The following is an 18,200-nucleotide window of genomic DNA, read 5'->3' as shown; positions in this document are numbered from 1 at the left end:
TGAGTGACATCATAGCACTGTAGTTCTGAGGGTTCAAGATGGATGCAACAATCTCCTGTTGCTTCTATGAAGGCCGTAATAGACGACATCACCAAACAGCTCCATAGTCACATACACAGCAAAGGAGAGATGTTGTTTACACCTAGTGATGTCAGTGGTATTGAGTGACATCACAGCACAGTGCTAAGGCTCCTGGGCCTGGACACAGCAGCGGCTGCAATATCTCAACGGAGAATACGTTTATATCTATGTGTGTGTGTGCGCATATATATATATATATATATATATATATATATATATATATATATTTCTCCGCCGAAATCACTTTTAAACCCATTTCCACCTTTTTTTCCCTTCTCTTCCTCTTACTTTTTTTTCACGTTTTTTTACGTTTTTCTCCTTTTCGCCTCTTTTCTGGGCGTATTATTCTTCTTTTTCTTCTTTTTTTTCGTCTAATGCATACCCCATCAGTGCAGCAATGCTTATTCAATACCGCCAGCAGATGGAGACACTGGGGGATAATTTTCTAAGGATTTATACTGATTTTTCCTGTCTGAATTTGTCGCACAGAAAGTTGCAGGCCAAATATGTGTGACATTTCTGCGACTTTAGCTTCTAGAGCATTTTTACAACATTATACATAGGTGCTGAATACATAAAAAGCGACTGTTCAGCGACAGACAAGTCGCATCGGCTGAAAGTAGGCCAGAATGTCAGTCCATGTTGGAGCAGGTTTAGATACAGTCTAAAGCATAGATCTCAAAGTCTGTGCACAGAATTTAGCAAGGGCCTTGCACCTTCTGATGCATCAGGTAGGTGCACAATAGCATAGCCTAACCCTCTGTACTTTGGTCTATATTGATGCGGGACATAGACAGCCAGCTCATGACCAATCCATTAGTGCAATGGATGGCTGGAAGCATTTGTCTTTGCCTTTGCAATACCACAGAAGCAATGCATGGTCAATGTACAGCAATGACACACCTGTGTGAACAGCCAGGAGACCCCCCCCCCCCCCCCCCCCCATGTTATGTTACATAGTTACATAGTTAGTACGGTCGAAAAAAGACATATGTCCATCACGTTCAACCAGGGAATTAAGGGGTAGGGGTGTGGCGCGATATTGGGGAAGGGATGAGATTTTATATTTCTTCATAAGCATTAATCTTATTTTGTCAATTAGGAACATTCAGCACCCACCCGCTATCAAGGCAGCTGCCTATCATGTCATGCCCTACCTGCACAGGTGTGCTGGCTACTCAAATGATCCAATTAAGGAGGCCATTTAGTCAGCAGCAGCAGAAGTCCTGTGCCTGGACGCTCCAACAGGGGCCAGACACAAGCAGAAGCAGAAGCAGCAGAAGCAGCAGCAGCACCACCTTTTGTTTTTTGGCTGCAGCAGCAGCAAGGCCCACAGGGCTGGCTAGCTGGCTAGCCAGCAAGCAGGTAGCAATGAAAGTAGGAATCTTTCTTTTTAACCCTGTAAGGGGGTGGTGCACTGTACCCGAAGATACTGCCATATCGGGTCAATGCATAGGGCGACGGAAGCAAGCTTCGAAATCGGCCCCCGTTCTCAAAAATCCATTTAATATATGGTCCCCAGATAGGGGACGTATCAGATATTAAACTGATAAGAACAGATACTACACTTGATCTTAGCCAAAAGGCCGAGAAGCGATAACCGTGAAAGGGGCGGGCCCAACAAGGTCCCCTTCATGGGCACTATCACTGCTTGCTGTCAGGGAGGCTGCCAGACAATTTTCCATGCACACTCTGGGCTGGGGGGCAGTCAACCACCAGTACACACAGCAGAACCTAAACCCATACCATTATTGCTAAGCAGCAAGACAGGGGCCCATTGCACTCCCACGGGGCCTTTTTAAATGCAATCCATAACCCGGATTTGCCAGGAACCCTTCTTACTCCTCCTACTTGCATGTGACACTGGGCTTAGGATCTGCATAGGAAACACACACACAAGCACACACCTACCTTTGTTGCCTGCAGATGCCTCCTTGGCTGTCCCCAAACGGTATCAAACCAACACCCATGGGAAGCTGTAAGCATAGAGGACATGCCTGCACCCCATTGGACTTACCTGTGTGGGTTAAATCCGGGTTATTTGACAACCTATGGCGGTGATGGTTCTGCTCAGGCAGAGCAGTGCTGATGCTCCTCATAAAGCTGTCGCTGCTGTGAAGGTTCTAGGTGACATCACAAATCCCTTTGGTTACATACACAACAAAGCTGGGTTGTTGTTGTTTACACTCTGCAAGGCCTGTGGAAGTGAGTGACATCATAGCACTGTAGTTCTGAGGGTTCAAGATGGATGCAACAATCTCCTGTTGCTTCTATGAAGGCCGTAATAGACGACATCACCAAACAGCTCCATAGTCACATACACAGCAAAGGAGAGATGTTGTTTACACCTAGTGATGTCAGTGGTATTGAGTGACATCACAGCACAGTGCTAAGGCTCCTGGGCCTGGACACAGCAGCGGCTGCAATATCTCAACGGAGAATACGTTTATATCTATGTGTGTGTGTGCGCATATATATATATATATATATATATATATATATATATTTCTCCGCCGAAATCACTTTTAAACCCATTTCCACCTTTTTTTCCCTTCTCTTCCTCTTACTTTTTTTTCACGTTTTTTTACGTTTTTCTCCTTTTCGCCTCTTTTCTGGGCGTATTATTCTTCTTTTTCTTCTTTTTTTTCGTCTAATGCATACCCCATCAGTGCAGCAATGCTTATTCAATACCGCCAGCAGATGGAGACACTGGGGGATAATTTTCTAAGGATTTATACTGATTTTTCCTGTCTGAATTTGTCGCACAGAAAGTTGCAGGCCAAATATGTGTGACATTTCTGCGACTTTAGCTTCTAGAGCATTTTTACAACATTATACATAGGTGCTGAATACATAAAAAGCGACTGTTCAGCGACAGACAAGTCGCATCGGCTGAAAGTAGGCCAGAATGTCAGTCCATGTTGGAGCAGGTTTAGATACAGTCTAAAGCATAGATCTCAAAGTCTGTGCACAGAATTTAGCAAGGGCCTCGCACCTTCTGATGCATCAGGTAGGTGCACAATAGCATAGCCTAACCCTCTGTACTTTGGTCTATATTGATGCGGGACATAGACAGCCAGCTGATGACCAATCCATTAGTGCAATGGATGGCTGGAAGCATTTGTCTTTGCCTTTGCAATACCACAGAAGCAATGCATGGTCAATGTACAGCAATGACACACCTGTGTGAACAGCCAGGAGACCCCCCCCCCCCCCCCCCATGTTATGTTACATAGTTACATAGTTAGTACGGTCGAAAAAAGACATATGTCCATCACGTTCAACCAGGGAATTAAGGGGTAGGGGTGTGGCGCGATATTGGGGAAGGGATGAGATTTTATATTTCTTCATAAGCATTAATCTTATTTTGTCAATTAGGAACATTCAGCACCCACCCGCTATCAAGGCAGCTGCCTATCATGTCATGCCCTACCTGCACAGGTGTGCTGGCTACTCAAATGATCCAATTAAGGAGGCCATTTAGTCAGCAGCAGCAGAAGTCCTGTGCCTGGACGCTCCAACAGGGGCCAGACACAAGCAGAAGCAGAAGCAGCAGAAGCAGCAGCAGCACCACCTTTTGTTTTTTGGCTGCAGCAGCAGCAAGGCCCACAGGGCTGGCTAGCTGGCTAGCCAGCAAGCAGGTAGCAATGAAAGTAGGAATCTTTCTTTTTAACCCTGTAAGGGGGTGGTGCACTGTACCCGAAGATACTGCCATATCGGGTCAATGCATAGGGCGACGGAAGCAAGCTTCGAAATCGGCCCCCGTTCTCAAAAATCCATTTAATATATGGTCCCCAGATAGGGGACGTATCAGATATTAAACTGATAAGAACAGATACTACACTTGATCTTAGCCAAAAGGCCGAGAAGCGATAACCGTGAAAGGGGCGGGCCCAACAAGGTCCCCTTCATGGGCACTATCACTGCTTGCTGTCAGGGAGGCTGCCAGACAATTTTCCATGCACACTCTGGGCTGGGGGGCAGTCAACCACCAGTACACACAGCAGAACCTAAACCCATACCATTATTGCTAAGCAGCAAGACAGGGGCCCATTGCACTCCCACGGGGCCTTTTTAAATGCAATCCATAACCCGGATTTGCCAGGAACCCTTCTTACTCCTCCTACTTGCATGTGACACTGGGCTTAGGATCTGCATAGGAAACACACACACAAGCACACACCTACCTTTGTTGCCTGCAGATGCCTCCTTGGCTGTCCCCAAACGGTATCAAACCAACACCCACGGGAAGCTGTAAGCATAGAGGACATGCCTGCACCCCATTGGACTTACCTGTGTGGGTTAAATCCGGGTTATTTGACAACCTATGGCGGTGATGGTTCTGCTCAGGCAGAGCAGTGCTGATGCTCCTCATAAAGCTGTCGCTGCTGTGAAGGTTCTAGGTGACATCACAAATCCCTTTGGTTACATACACAACAAAGCTGGGTTGTTGTTGTTTACACTCTGCAAGGCCTGTGGAAGTGAGTGACATCATAGCACTGTAGTTCTGAGGGTTCAAGATGGATGCAACAATCTCCTGTTGCTTCTATGAAGGCCGTAATAGACGACATCACCAAACAGCTCCATAGTCACATACACAGCAAAGGAGAGATGTTGTTTACACCTAGTGATGTCAGTGGTATTGAGTGACATCACAGCACAGTGCTAAGGCTCCTGGGCCTGGACACAGCAGCGGCTGCAATATCTCAACGGAGAATACGTTTATATCTATGTGTGTGTGTGCGCATATATATATATATATATATATATATATATATATATATATTTCTCCGCCGAAATCACTTTTAAACCCATTTCCACCTTTTTTTCCCTTCTCTTCCTCTTACTTTTTTTTCACGTTTTTTTACGTTTTTCTCCTTTTCGCCTCTTTTCTGGGCGTATTATTCTTCTTTTTCTTCTTTTTTTTCGTCTAATGCATACCCCATCAGTGCAGCAATGCTTATTCAATACCGCCAGCAGATGGAGACACTGGGGGATAATTTTCTAAGGATTTATACTGATTTTTCCTGTCTGAATTTGTCGCACAGAAAGTTGCAGGCCAAATATGTGTGACATTTCTGCGACTTTAGCTTCTAGAGCATTTTTACAACATTATACATAGGTGCTGAATACATAAAAAGCGACTGTTCAGCGACAGACAAGTCGCATCGGCTGAAAGTAGGCCAGAATGTCAGTCCATGTTGGAGCAGGTTTAGATACAGTCTAAAGCATAGATCTCAAAGTCTGTGCACAGAATTTAGCAAGGGCCTCGCACCTTCTGATGCATCAGGTAGGTGCACAATAGCATAGCCTAACCCTCTGTACTTTGGTCTATATTGATGCGGGACATAGACAGCCAGCTGATGACCAATCCATTAGTGCAATGGATGGCTGGAAGCATTTGTCTTTGCCTTTGCAATACCACAGAAGCAATGCATGGTCAATGTACAGCAATGACACACCTGTGTGAACAGCCAGGAGACCCCCCCCCCCCCCCCCCATGTTATGTTACATAGTTACATAGTTAGTACGGTCGAAAAAAGACATATGTCCATCACGTTCAACCAGGGAATTAAGGGGTAGGGGTGTGGCGCGATATTGGGGAAGGGATGAGATTTTATATTTCTTCATAAGCATTAATCTTATTTTGTCAATTAGGAACATTCAGCACCCACCCGCTATCAAGGCAGCTGCCTATCATGTCATGCCCTACCTGCACAGGTGTGCTGGCTACTCAAATGATCCAATTAAGGAGGCCATTTAGTCAGCAGCAGCAGAAGTCCTGTGCCTGGACGCTCCAACAGGGGCCAGACACAAGCAGAAGCAGAAGCAGCAGAAGCAGCAGCAGCACCACCTTTTGTTTTTTGGCTGCAGCAGCAGCAGCAAGGCCCACAGGGCTGGCTAGCTGGCTAGCCAGCAAGCAGGTAGCAATGAAAGTAGGAATCTTTCTTTTTAACCCTGTAAGGGGGTGGTGCACTGTACCCGAAGATACTGCCATATCGGGTCAATGCATAGGGCGACGGAAGCAAGCTTCGAAATCGGCCCCCGTTCTCAAAAATCCATTTAATATATGGTCCCCAGATAGGGGACGTATCAGATATTAAACTGATAAGAACAGATACTACACTTGATCTTAGCCAAAAGGCCGAGAAGCGATAACCGTGAAAGGGGCGGGCCCAACAAGGTCCCCTTCATGGGCACTATCACTGCTTGCTGTCAGGGAGGCTGCCAGACAATTTTCCATGCACACTCTGGGCTGGGGGGCAGTCAACCACCAGTACACACAGCAGAACCTAAACCCATACCATTATTGCTAAGCAGCAAGACAGGGGCCCATTGCACTCCCACGGGGCCTTTTTAAATGCAATCCATAACCCGGATTTGCCAGGAACCCTTCTTACTCCTCCTACTTGCATGTGACACTGGGCTTAGGATCTGCATAGGAAACACACACACAAGCACACACCTACCTTTGTTGCCTGCAGATGCCTCCTTGGCTGTCCCCAAACGGTATCAAACCAACACCCACGGGAAGCTGTAAGCATAGAGGACATGCCTGCACCCCATTGGACTTACCTGTGTGGGTTAAATCCGGGTTATTTGACAACCTATGGCGGTGATGGTTCTGCTCAGGCAGAGCAGTGCTGATGCTCCTCATAAAGCTGTCGCTGCTGTGAAGGTTCTAGGTGACATCACAAATCCCTTTGGTTACATACACAACAAAGCTGGGTTGTTGTTGTTTACACTCTGCAAGGCCTGTGGAAGTGAGTGACATCATAGCACTGTAGTTCTGAGGGTTCAAGATGGATGCAACAATCTCCTGTTGCTTCTATGAAGGCCGTAATAGACGACATCACCAAACAGCTCCATAGTCACATACACAGCAAAGGAGAGATGTTGTTTACACCTAGTGATGTCAGTGGTATTGAGTGACATCACAGCACAGTGCTAAGGCTCCTGGGCCTGGACACAGCAGCGGCTGCAATATCTCAACGGAGAATACGTTTATATCTATGTGTGTGTGTGCGCATATATATATATATATATATATATATATATATATATATATATATATATTTCTCCGCCGAAATCACTTTTAAACCCATTTCCACCTTTTTTTCCCTTCTCTTCCTCTTACTTTTTTTTCACGTTTTTTTACGTTTTTCTCCTTTTCGCCTCTTTTCTGGGCGTATTATTCTTCTTTTTCTTCTTTTTTTTCGTCTAATGCATACCCCATCAGTGCAGCAATGCTTATTCAATACCGCCAGCAGATGGAGACACTGGGGGATAATTTTCTAAGGATTTATACTGATTTTTCCTGTCTGAATTTGTCGCACAGAAAGTTGCAGGCCAAATATGTGTGACATTTCTGCGACTTTAGCTTCTAGAGCATTTTTACAACATTATACATAGGTGCTGAATACATAAAAAGCGACTGTTCAGCGACAGACAAGTCGCATCGGCTGAAAGTAGGCCAGAATGTCAGTCCATGTTGGAGCAGGTTTAGATACAGTCTAAAGCATAGATCTCAAAGTCTGTGCACAGAATTTAGCAAGGGCCTCGCACCTTCTGATGCATCAGGTAGGTGCACAATAGCATAGCCTAACCCTCTGTACTTTGGTCTATATTGATGCGGGACATAGACAGCCAGCTGATGACCAATCCATTAGTGCAATGGATGGCTGGAAGCATTTGTCTTTGCCTTTGCAATACCACAGAAGCAATGCATGGTCAATGTACAGCAATGACACACCTGTGTGAACAGCCAGGAGACCCCCCCCCCCCCCCCCATGTTATGTTACATAGTTACATAGTTAGTACGGTCGAAAAAAGACATATGTCCATCACGTTCAACCAGGGAATTAAGGGGTAGGGGTGTGGCGCGATATTGGGGAAGGGATGAGATTTTATATTTCTTCATAAGCATTAATCTTATTTTGTCAATTAGGAACATTCAGCACCCACCCGCTATCAAGGCAGCTGCCTATCATGTCATGCCCTACCTGCACAGGTGTGCTGGCTACTCAAATGATCCAATTAAGGAGGCCATTTAGTCAGCAGCAGCAGAAGTCCTGTGCCTGGACGCTCCAACAGGGGCCAGACACAAGCAGAAGCAGAAGAAGCAGCAGCAGCACCACCTTTTGTTTTTTGGCTGCAGCAGCAGCAAGGCCCACAGGGCTGGCTAGCTGGCTAGCCAGCAAGCAGGTAGCAATGAAAGTAGGAATCTTTCTTTTTAACCCTGTAAGGGGGTGGTGCACTGTACCCGAAGATACTGCCATATCGGGTCAATGCATAGGGCGACGGAAGCAAGCTTCGAAATCGGCCCCCGTTCTCAAAAATCCATTTAATATATGGTCCCCAGATAGGGGACGTATCAGATATTAAACTGATAAGAACAGATACTACACTTGATCTTAGCCAAAAGGCCGAGAAGCGATAACCGTGAAAGGGGCGGGCCCAACAAGGTCCCCTTCATGGGCACTATCACTGCTTGCTGTCAGGGAGGCTGCCAGACAATTTTCCATGCACACTCTGGGCTGGGGGGCAGTCAACCACCAGTACACACAGCAGAACCTAAACCCATACCATTATTGCTAAGCAGCAAGACAGGGGCCCATTGCACTCCCACGGGGCCTTTTTAAATGCAATCCATAACCCGGATTTGCCAGGAACCCTTCTTACTCCTCCTACTTGCATGTGACACTGGGCTTAGGATCTGCATAGGAAACACACACACAAGCACACACCTACCTTTGTTGCCTGCAGATGCCTCCTTGGCTGTCCCCAAACGGTATCAAACCAACACCCACGGGAAGCTGTAAGCATAGAGGACATGCCTGCACCCCATTGGACTTACCTGTGTGGGTTAAATCCGGGTTATTTGACAACCTATGGCGGTGATGGTTCTGCTCAGGCAGAGCAGTGCTGATGCTCCTCATAAAGCTGTCGCTGCTGTGAAGGTTCTAGGTGACATCACAAATCCCTTTGGTTACATACACAACAAAGCTGGGTTGTTGTTGTTTACACTCTGCAAGGCCTGTGGAAGTGAGTGACATCATAGCACTGTAGTTCTGAGGGTTCAAGATGGATGCAACAATCTCCTGTTGCTTCTATGAAGGCCGTAATAGACGACATCACCAAACAGCTCCATAGTCACATACACAGCAAAGGAGAGATGTTGTTTACACCTAGTGATGTCAGTGGTATTGAGTGACATCACAGCACAGTGCTAAGGCTCCTGGGCCTGGACACAGCAGCGGCTGCAATATCTCAACGGAGAATACGTTTATATCTATGTGTGTGTGTGCGCATATATATATATATATATATATATATATATATATATATATATATATATATATTTCTCCGCCGAAATCACTTTTAAACCCATTTCCACCTTTTTTTCCCTTCTCTTCCTCTTACTTTTTTTTCACGTTTTTTTACGTTTTTCTCCTTTTCGCCTCTTTTCTGGGCGTATTATTCTTCTTTTTCTTCTTTTTTTTCGTCTAATGCATACCCCATCAGTGCAGCAATGCTTATTCAATACCGCCAGCAGATGGAGACACTGGGGGATAATTTTCTAAGGATTTATACTGATTTTTCCTGTCTGAATTTGTCGCACAGAAAGTTGCAGGCCAAATATGTCTGACATTTCTGCGACTTTAGCTTCTAGAGCATTTTTACAACATTATACATAGGTGCTGAATACATAAAAAGCGACTGTTCAGCGACAGACAAGTCGCATCGGCTGAAAGTAGGCCAGAATGTCAGTCCATGTTGGAGCAGGTTTAGATACAGTCTAAAGCATAGATCTCAAAGTCTGTGCACAGAATTTAGCAAGGGCCTCGCACCTTCTGATGCATCAGGTAGGTGCACAATAGCATAGCCTAACCCTCTGTACTTTGGTCTATATTGATGCGGGACATAGACAGCCAGCTGATGACCAATCCATTAGTGCAATGGATGGCTGGAAGCATTTGTCTTTGCCTTTGCAATACCACAGAAGCAATGCATGGTCAATGTACAGCAATGACACACCTGTGTGAACAGCCAGGAGACCCCCCCCATGTTATGTTACATAGTTACATAGTTAGTACGGTCGAAAAAAGACATATGTCCATCACGTTCAACCAGGGAATTAAGGGGTAGGGGTGTGGCGCGATATTGGGGAAGGGATGAGATTTTATATTTCTTCATAAGCATTAATCTTATTTTGTCAATTAGGAACATTCAGCACCCACCCGCTATCAAGGCAGCTGCCTATCATGTCATGCCCTACCTGCACAGGTGTGCTGGCTACTCAAATGATCCAATTAAGGAGGCCATTTAGTCAGCAGCAGCAGAAGTCCTGTGCCTGGACGCTCCAACAGGGGCCAGACACAAGCAGAAGCAGAAGCAGCAGAAGCAGCAGCAGCACCACCTTTTGTTTTTTGGCTGCAGCAGCAGCAAGGCCCACAGGGCTGGCTAGCTGGCTAGCCAGCAAGCAGGTAGCAATGAAAGTAGGAATCTTTCTTTTTAACCCTGTAAGGGGGTGGTGCACTGTACCCGAAGATACTGCCATATCGGGTCAATGCATAGGGCGACGGAAGCAAGCTTCGAAATCGGCCCCCGTTCTCAAAAATCCATTTAATATATGGTCCCCAGATAGGGGACGTATCAGATATTAAACTGATAAGAACAGATACTACACTTGATCTTAGCCAAAAGGCCGAGAAGCGATAACCGTGAAAGGGGCGGGCCCAACAAGGTCCCCTTCATGGGCACTATCACTGCTTGCTGTCAGGGAGGCTGCCAGACAATTTTCCATGCACACTCTGGGCTGGGGGGCAGTCAACCACCAGTACACACAGCAGAACCTAAACCCATACCATTATTGCTAAGCAGCAAGACAGGGGCCCATTGCACTCCCACGGGGCCTTTTTAAATGCAATCCATAACCCGGATTTGCCAGGAACCCTTCTTACTCCTCCTACTTGCATGTGACACTGGGCTTAGGATCTGCATAGGAAACACACACACAAGCACACACCTACCTTTGTTGCCTGCAGATGCCTCCTTGGCTGTCCCCAAACGGTATCAAACCAACACCCACGGGAAGCTGTAAGCATAGAGGACATGCCTGCACCCCATTGGACTTACCTGTGTGGGTTAAATCCGGGTTATTTGACAACCTATGGCGGTGATGGTTCTGCTCAGGCAGAGCAGTGCTGATGCTCCTCATAAAGCTGTCGCTGCTGTGAAGGTTCTAGGTGACATCACAAATCCCTTTGGTTACATACACAACAAAGCTGGGTTGTTGTTGTTTACACTCTGCAAGGCCTGTGGAAGTGAGTGACATCATAGCACTGTAGTTCTGAGGGTTCAAGATGGATGCAACAATCTCCTGTTGCTTCTATGAAGGCCGTAATAGACGACATCACCAAACAGCTCCATAGTCACATACACAGCAAAGGAGAGATGTTGTTTACACCTAGTGATGTCAGTGGTATTGAGTGACATCACAGCACAGTGCTAAGGCTCCTGGGCCTGGACACAGCAGCGGCTGCAATATCTCAACGGAGAATACGTTTATATCTATGTGTGTGTGTGCGCATATATATATATATATATATATATATATATATATATATATTTCTCCGCCGAAATCACTTTTAAACCCATTTCCACCTTTTTTTCCCTTCTCTTCCTCTTACTTTTTTTTCACGTTTTTTTACGTTTTTCTCCTTTTCGCCTCTTTTCTGGGCGTATTATTCTTCTTTTTCTTCTTTTTTTTCGTCTAATGCATACCCCATCAGTGCAGCAATGCTTATTCAATACCGCCAGCAGATGGAGACACTGGGGGATAATTTTCTAAGGATTTATACTGATTTTTCCTGTCTGAATTTGTCGCACAGAAAGTTGCAGGCCAAATATGTGTGACATTTCTGCGACTTTAGCTTCTAGAGCATTTTTACAACATTATACATAGGTGCTGAATACATAAAAAGCGACTGTTCAGCGACAGACAAGTCGCATCGGCTGAAAGTAGGCCAGAATGTCAGTCCATGTTGGAGCAGGTTTAGATACAGTCTAAAGCATAGATCTCAAAGTCTGTGCACAGAATTTAGCAAGGGCCTCGCACCTTCTGATGCATCAGGTAGGTGCACAATAGCATAGCCTAACCCTCTGTACTTTGGTCTATATTGATGCGGGACATAGACAGCCAGCTGATGACCAATCCATTAGTGCAATGGATGGCTGGAAGCATTTGTCTTTGCCTTTGCAATACCACAGAAGCAATGCATGGTCAATGTACAGCAATGACACACCTGTGGTGAACAGCCAGGAGACCCCCCCCCCCCCCCCCCCCATGTTATGTTACATAGTTACATAGTTAGTACGGTCGAAAAAAGACATATGTCCATCACGTTCAACCAGGGAATTAAGGGGTAGGGGTGTGGCGCGATATTGGGGAAGGGATGAGATTTTATATTTCTTCATAAGCATTAATCTTATTTTGTCAATTAGGAACATTCAGCACCCACCCGCTATCAAGGCAGCTGCCTATCATGTCATGCCCTACCTGCACAGGTGTGCTGGCTACTCAAATGATCCAATTAAGGAGGCCATTTAGTCAGCAGCAGCAGAAGTCCTGTGCCTGGACGCTCCAACAGGGGCCAGACACAAGCAGAAGCAGAAGCAGCAGCAGCACCACCTTTTGTTTTTTGGCTGCAGCAGCAGCAAGGCCCACAGGGCTGGCTAGCTGGCTAGCCAGCAAGCAGGTAGCAATGAAAGTAGGAATCTTTCTTTTTAACCCTGTAAGGGGGTGGTGCACTGTACCCGAAGATACTGCCATATCGGGTCAATGCATAGGGCGACGGAAGCAAGCTTCGAAATCGGCCCCCGTTCTCAAAAATCCATTTAATATATGGTCCCCAGATAGGGGACGTATCAGATATTAAACTGATAAGAACAGATACTACACTTGATCTTAGCCAAAAGGCCGAGAAGCGATAACCGTGAAAGGGGCGGGCCCAACAAGGTCCCCTTCATGGGCACTATCACTGCTTGCTGTCAGGGAGGCTGCCAGACAATTTTCCATGCACACTCTGGGCTGGGGGGCAGTCAACCACCAGTACACACAGCAGAACCTAAACCCATACCATTATTGCTAAGCAGCAAGACAGGGGCCCATTGCACTCCCACGGGGCCTTTTTAAATGCAATCCATAACCCGGATTTGCCAGGAACCCTTCTTACTCCTCCTACTTGCATGTGACACTGGGCTTAGGATCTGCATAGGAAACACACACACAAGCACACACCTACCTTTGTTGCCTGCAGATGCCTCCTTGGCTGTCCCCAAACGGTATCAAACCAACACCCACGGGAAGCTGTAAGCATAGAGGACATGCCTGCACCCCATTGGACTTACCTGTGTGGGTTAAATCCGGGTTATTTGACAACCTATGGCGGTGATGGTTCTGCTCAGGCAGAGCAGTGCTGATGCTCCTCATAAAGCTGTCGCTGCTGTGAAGGTTCTAGGTGACATCACAAATCCCTTTGGTTACATACACAACAAAGCTGGGTTGTTGTTGTTTACACTCTGCAAGGCCTGTGGAAGTGAGTGACATCATAGCACTGTAGTTCTGAGGGTTCAAGATGGATGCAACAATCTCCTGTTGCTTCTATGAAGGCCGTAATAGACGACATCACCAAACAGCTCCATAGTCACATACACAGCAAAGGAGAGATGTTGTTTACACCTAGTGATGTCAGTGGTATTGAGTGACATCACAGCACAGTGCTAAGGCTCCTGGGCCTGGACACAGCAGCGGCTGCAATATCTCAACGGAGAATACGTTTATATCTATGTGTGTGTGTGCGCATATATATATATATATATATATATATATATATATATATATATATATATTTCTCCGCCGAAATCACTTTTAAACCCATTTCCACCTTTTTTTCCCTTCTCTTCCTCTTACTTTTTTTTCACGTTTTTTTACGTTTTTCTCCTTTTCGCTTCTTTTCTGGGCGTATTATTCTTCTTTTTCTTCTTTTTTTTCGTCTAATGCATACCCCATCAGTGCAGCAATGCTTATTCAATACCGCCAGCAGATGGAGACACTGGGGGATAATTTTCTAAGGATTTATACTGATTTTTCCTGTCTGAATTTGTCGCACAGAAAGTTGCAGGCCAAATATGTGTGACATTTCTGCGACTTTAGCTTCTAGAGCATTTTTACAACATTATACATAGGTGCTGAATACATAAAAAGCGACTGTTCAGCGACAGACAAGTCGCATCGGCTGAAAGTAGGCCAGAATGTCAGTCCATGTTGGAGCAGGTTTAGATACAGTCTAAAGCATAGATCTCAAAGTCTGTGCACAGAATTTAGCAAGGGCCTCGCACCTTCTGATGCATCAGGTAGGTGCACAATAGCATAGCCTAACCCTCTGTACTTTGGTCTATATTGATGCGGGACATAGACAGCCAGCTGATGACCAATCCATTAGTGCAATGGATGGCTGGAAGCATTTGTCTTTGCCTTTGCAATACCACAGAAGCAATGCATGGTCAATGTACAGCAATGACACACCTGTGTGAACAGCCAGGAGACCCCCCCCCCCCCATGTTATGTTACATAGTTACATAGTTAGTACGGTCGAAAAAAGACATATGTCCATCACGTTCAACCAGGGAATTAAGGGGTAGGGGTGTGGCGCGATATTGGGGAAGGGATGAGATTTTATATTTCTTCATAAGCATTAATCTTATTTTGTCAATTAGGAACATTCAGCACCCACCCGCTATCAAGGCAGCTGCCTATCATGTCATGCCCTACCTGCACAGGTGTGCTGGCTACTCAAATGATCCAATTAAGGAGGCCATTTAGTCAGCAGCAGCAGAAGTCCTGTGCCTGGACGCTCCAACAGGGGCCAGACACAAGCAGAAGCAGAAGCAGCAGAAGCAGCAGCAGCACCACCTTTTGTTTTTTGGCTGCAGCAGCAGCAAGGCCCACAGGGCTGGCTAGCTGGCTAGCCAGCAAGCAGGTAGCAATGAAAGTAGGAATCTTTCTTTTTAACCCTGTAAGGGGGTGGTGCACTGTACCCGAAGATACTGCCATATCGGGTCAATGCATAGGGCGACGGAAGCAAGCTTCGAAATCGGCCCCCGTTCTCAAAAATCCATTTAATATATGGTCCCCAGATAGGGGACGTATCAGATATTAAACTGATAAGAACAGATACTACACTTGATCTTAGCCAAAAGGCCGAGAAGCGATAACCGTGAAAGGGGCGGGCCCAACAAGGTCCCCTTCATGGGCACTATCACTGCTTGCTGTCAGGGAGGCTGCCAGACAATTTTCCATGCACACTCTGGGCTGGGGGGCAGTCAACCACCAGTACACACAGCAGAACCTAAACCCATACCATTATTGCTAAGCAGCAAGACAGGGGCCCATTGCACTCCCACGGGGCCTTTTTAAATGCAATCCATAACCCGGATTTGCCAGGAACCCTTCTTACTCCTCCTACTTGCATGTGACACTGGGCTTAGGATCTGCATAGGAAACACACACACAAGCACACACCTACCTTTGTTGCCTGCAGATGCCTCCTTGGCTGTCCCCAAACGGTATCAAACCAACACCCACGGGAAGCTGTAAGCATAGAGGACATGCCTGCACCCCATTGGACTTACCTGTGTGGGTTAAATCCGGGTTATTTGACAACCTATGGCGGTGATGGTTCTGCTCAGGCAGAGCAGTGCTGATGCTCCTCATAAAGCTGTCGCTGCTGTGAAGGTTCTAGGTGACATCACAAATCCCTTTGGTTACATACACAACAAAGCTGGGTTGTTGTTGTTTACACTCTGCAAGGCCTGTGGAAGTGAGTGACATCATAGCACTGTAGTTCTGAGGGTTCAAGATGGATGCAACAATCTCCTGTTGCTTCTATGAAGGCCGTAATAGACGACATCACCAAACAGCTCCATAGTCACATACACAGCAAAGGAGAGATGTTGTTTACACCTAGTGATGTCAGTGGTATTGAGTGACATCACAGCACAGTGCTAAGGCTCCTGGGCCTGGACACAGCAGCGGCTGCAATATCTCAACGGAGAATACGTTTATATCTATGTGTGTGTGTGCGCATATATATATATATATATATATATATATATATATATATATTTCTCCGCCGAAATCACTTTTAAACCCATTTCCACCTTTTTTTCCCTTCTCTTCCTCTTACTTTTTTTTCACGTTTTTTTACGTTTTTCTCCTTTTCGCCTCTTTTCTGGGCGTATTATTCTTCTTTTTCTTCTTTTTTTTCGTCTAATGCATACCCCATCAGTGCAGCAATGCTTATTCAATACCGCCAGCAGATGGAGACACTGGGGGATAATTTTCTAAGGATTTATACTGATTTTTCCTGTCTGAATTTGTCGCACAGAAAGTTGCAGGCCAAATATGTGTGACATTTCTGCGACTTTAGCTTCTAGAGCATTTTTACAACATTATACATAGGTGCTGAATACATAAAAAGCGACTGTTCAGCGACAGACAAGTCGCATCGGCTGAAAGTAGGCCAGAATGTCAGTCCATGTTGGAGCAGGTTTAGATACAGTCTAAAGCATAGATCTCAAAGTCTGTGCACAGAATTTAGCAAGGGCCTCGCACCTTCTGATGCATCAGGTAGGTGCACAATAGCATAGCCTAACCCTCTGTACTTTGGTCTATATTGATGCGGGACATAGACAGCCAGCTGATGACCAATCCATTAGTGCAATGGATGGCTGGAAGCATTTGTCTTTGCCTTTGCAATACCACAGAAGCAATGCATGGTCAATGTACAGCAATGACACACCTGTGTGAACAGCCAGGAGACCCCCCCCCCCCCCCCCCCCATGTTATGTTACATAGTTACATAGTTAGTACGGTCGAAAAAAGACATATGTCCATCACGTTCAACCAGGGAATTAAGGGGTAGGGGTGTGGCGCGATATTGGGGAAGGGATGAGATTTTATATTTCTTCATAAGCATTAATCTTATTTTGTCAATTAGGAACATTCAGCACCCACCCGCTATCAAGGCAGCTGCCTATCATGTCATGCCCTACCTGCACAGGTGTGCTGGCTACTCAAATGATCCAATTAAGGAGGCCATTTAGTCAGCAGCAGCAGAAGTCCTGTGCCTGGACGCTCCAACAGGGGCCAGACACAAGCAGAAGCAGAAGCAGCAGAAGCAGCAGCAGCACCACCTTTTGTTTTTTGGCTGCAGCAGCAGCAAGGCCCACAGGGCTGGCTAGCTGGCTAGCCAGCAAGCAGGTAGCAATGAAAGTAGGAATCTTTCTTTTTAACCCTGTAAGGGGGTGGTGCACTGTACCCGAAGATACTGCCATATCGGGTCAATGCATAGGGCGACGGAAGCAAGCTTCGAAATCGGCCCCCGTTCTCAAAAATCCATTTAATATATGGTCCCCAGATAGGGGACGTATCAGATATTAAACTGATAAGAACAGATACTACACTTGATCTTAGCCAAAAGGCCGAGAAGCGATAACCGTGAAAGGGGCGGGCCCAACAAGGTCCCCTTCATGGGCACTATCACTGCTTGCTGTCAGGGAGGCTGCCAGACAATTTTCCATGCACACTCTGGGCTGGGGGGCAGTCAACCACCAGTACACACAGCAGAACCTAAACCCATACCATTATTGCTAAGCAGCAAGACAGGGGCCCATTGCACTCCCACGGGGCCTTTTTAAATGCAATCCATAACCCGGATTTGCCAGGAACCCTTCTTACTCCTCCTACTTGCATGTGACACTGGGCTTAGGATCTGCATAGGAAACACACACACAAGCACACACCTACCTTTGTTGCCTGCAGATGCCTCCTTGGCTGTCCCCAAACGGTATCAAACCAACACCCACGGGAAGCTGTAAGCATAGAGGACATGCCTGCACCCCATTGGACTTACCTGTGTGGGTTAAATCCGGGTTATTTGACAACCTATGGCGGTGATGGTTCTGCTCAGGCAGAGCAGTGCTGATGCTCCTCATAAAGCTGTCGCTGCTGTGAAGGTTCTAGGTGACATCACAAATCCCTATGGTTACATACA

General features: G+C 46.2%; 8 non-coding genes across 8 annotated transcripts; all 8 read right to left on the bottom strand.

Annotated features, from left to right (window-relative positions):
* Positions 1 to 1,488: 1,488 nt before the first annotated feature.
* On the bottom strand, positions 1,489 to 1,679 carry LOC130341347 (U2 spliceosomal RNA). Its single transcript, XR_008881298.1, has one exon. It is a non-coding gene; the product is annotated as a U2 spliceosomal RNA (small nuclear RNA).
* Positions 1,680 to 3,764: 2,085 nt separating this feature from the next.
* On the bottom strand, positions 3,765 to 3,955 carry LOC130341346 (U2 spliceosomal RNA). The gene has a single exon (XR_008881297.1). It is a non-coding gene; the product is annotated as a U2 spliceosomal RNA (small nuclear RNA).
* Positions 3,956 to 6,047: 2,092 nt separating this feature from the next.
* LOC130341344 (U2 spliceosomal RNA) lies at positions 6,048 to 6,238 on the bottom strand. The gene has a single exon (XR_008881295.1). It is a non-coding gene; the product is annotated as a U2 spliceosomal RNA (small nuclear RNA).
* A 2,090-nt stretch (positions 6,239 to 8,328) lies between these two features.
* Positions 8,329 to 8,519, bottom strand: LOC130341343 (U2 spliceosomal RNA). The gene has a single exon (XR_008881294.1). It is a non-coding gene; the product is annotated as a U2 spliceosomal RNA (small nuclear RNA).
* Positions 8,520 to 10,610: 2,091 nt separating this feature from the next.
* LOC130341342 (U2 spliceosomal RNA) lies at positions 10,611 to 10,801 on the bottom strand. Its single transcript, XR_008881293.1, has one exon. It is a non-coding gene; the product is annotated as a U2 spliceosomal RNA (small nuclear RNA).
* A 2,083-nt stretch (positions 10,802 to 12,884) lies between these two features.
* On the bottom strand, positions 12,885 to 13,075 carry LOC130341340 (U2 spliceosomal RNA). Its single transcript, XR_008881292.1, has one exon. It is a non-coding gene; the product is annotated as a U2 spliceosomal RNA (small nuclear RNA).
* A 2,092-nt stretch (positions 13,076 to 15,167) lies between these two features.
* LOC130341339 (U2 spliceosomal RNA) lies at positions 15,168 to 15,358 on the bottom strand. Its single transcript, XR_008881291.1, has one exon. It is a non-coding gene; the product is annotated as a U2 spliceosomal RNA (small nuclear RNA).
* Positions 15,359 to 17,449: 2,091 nt separating this feature from the next.
* On the bottom strand, positions 17,450 to 17,640 carry LOC130341338 (U2 spliceosomal RNA). The gene has a single exon (XR_008881290.1). It is a non-coding gene; the product is annotated as a U2 spliceosomal RNA (small nuclear RNA).
* Positions 17,641 to 18,200: the final 560 nt, after the last annotated feature.

The sequence above is a fragment of the Hyla sarda genome, unplaced genomic scaffold (genome assembly GCF_029499605.1).
Source record: "Hyla sarda isolate aHylSar1 unplaced genomic scaffold, aHylSar1.hap1 scaffold_618, whole genome shotgun sequence".
Lineage (NCBI taxonomy): Eukaryota > Metazoa > Chordata > Amphibia > Anura > Hylidae > Hyla > Hyla sarda.
Note: the sequence above shows the minus strand (reverse complement) of the source record. Positions and strands in the feature narration are given on the sequence as shown.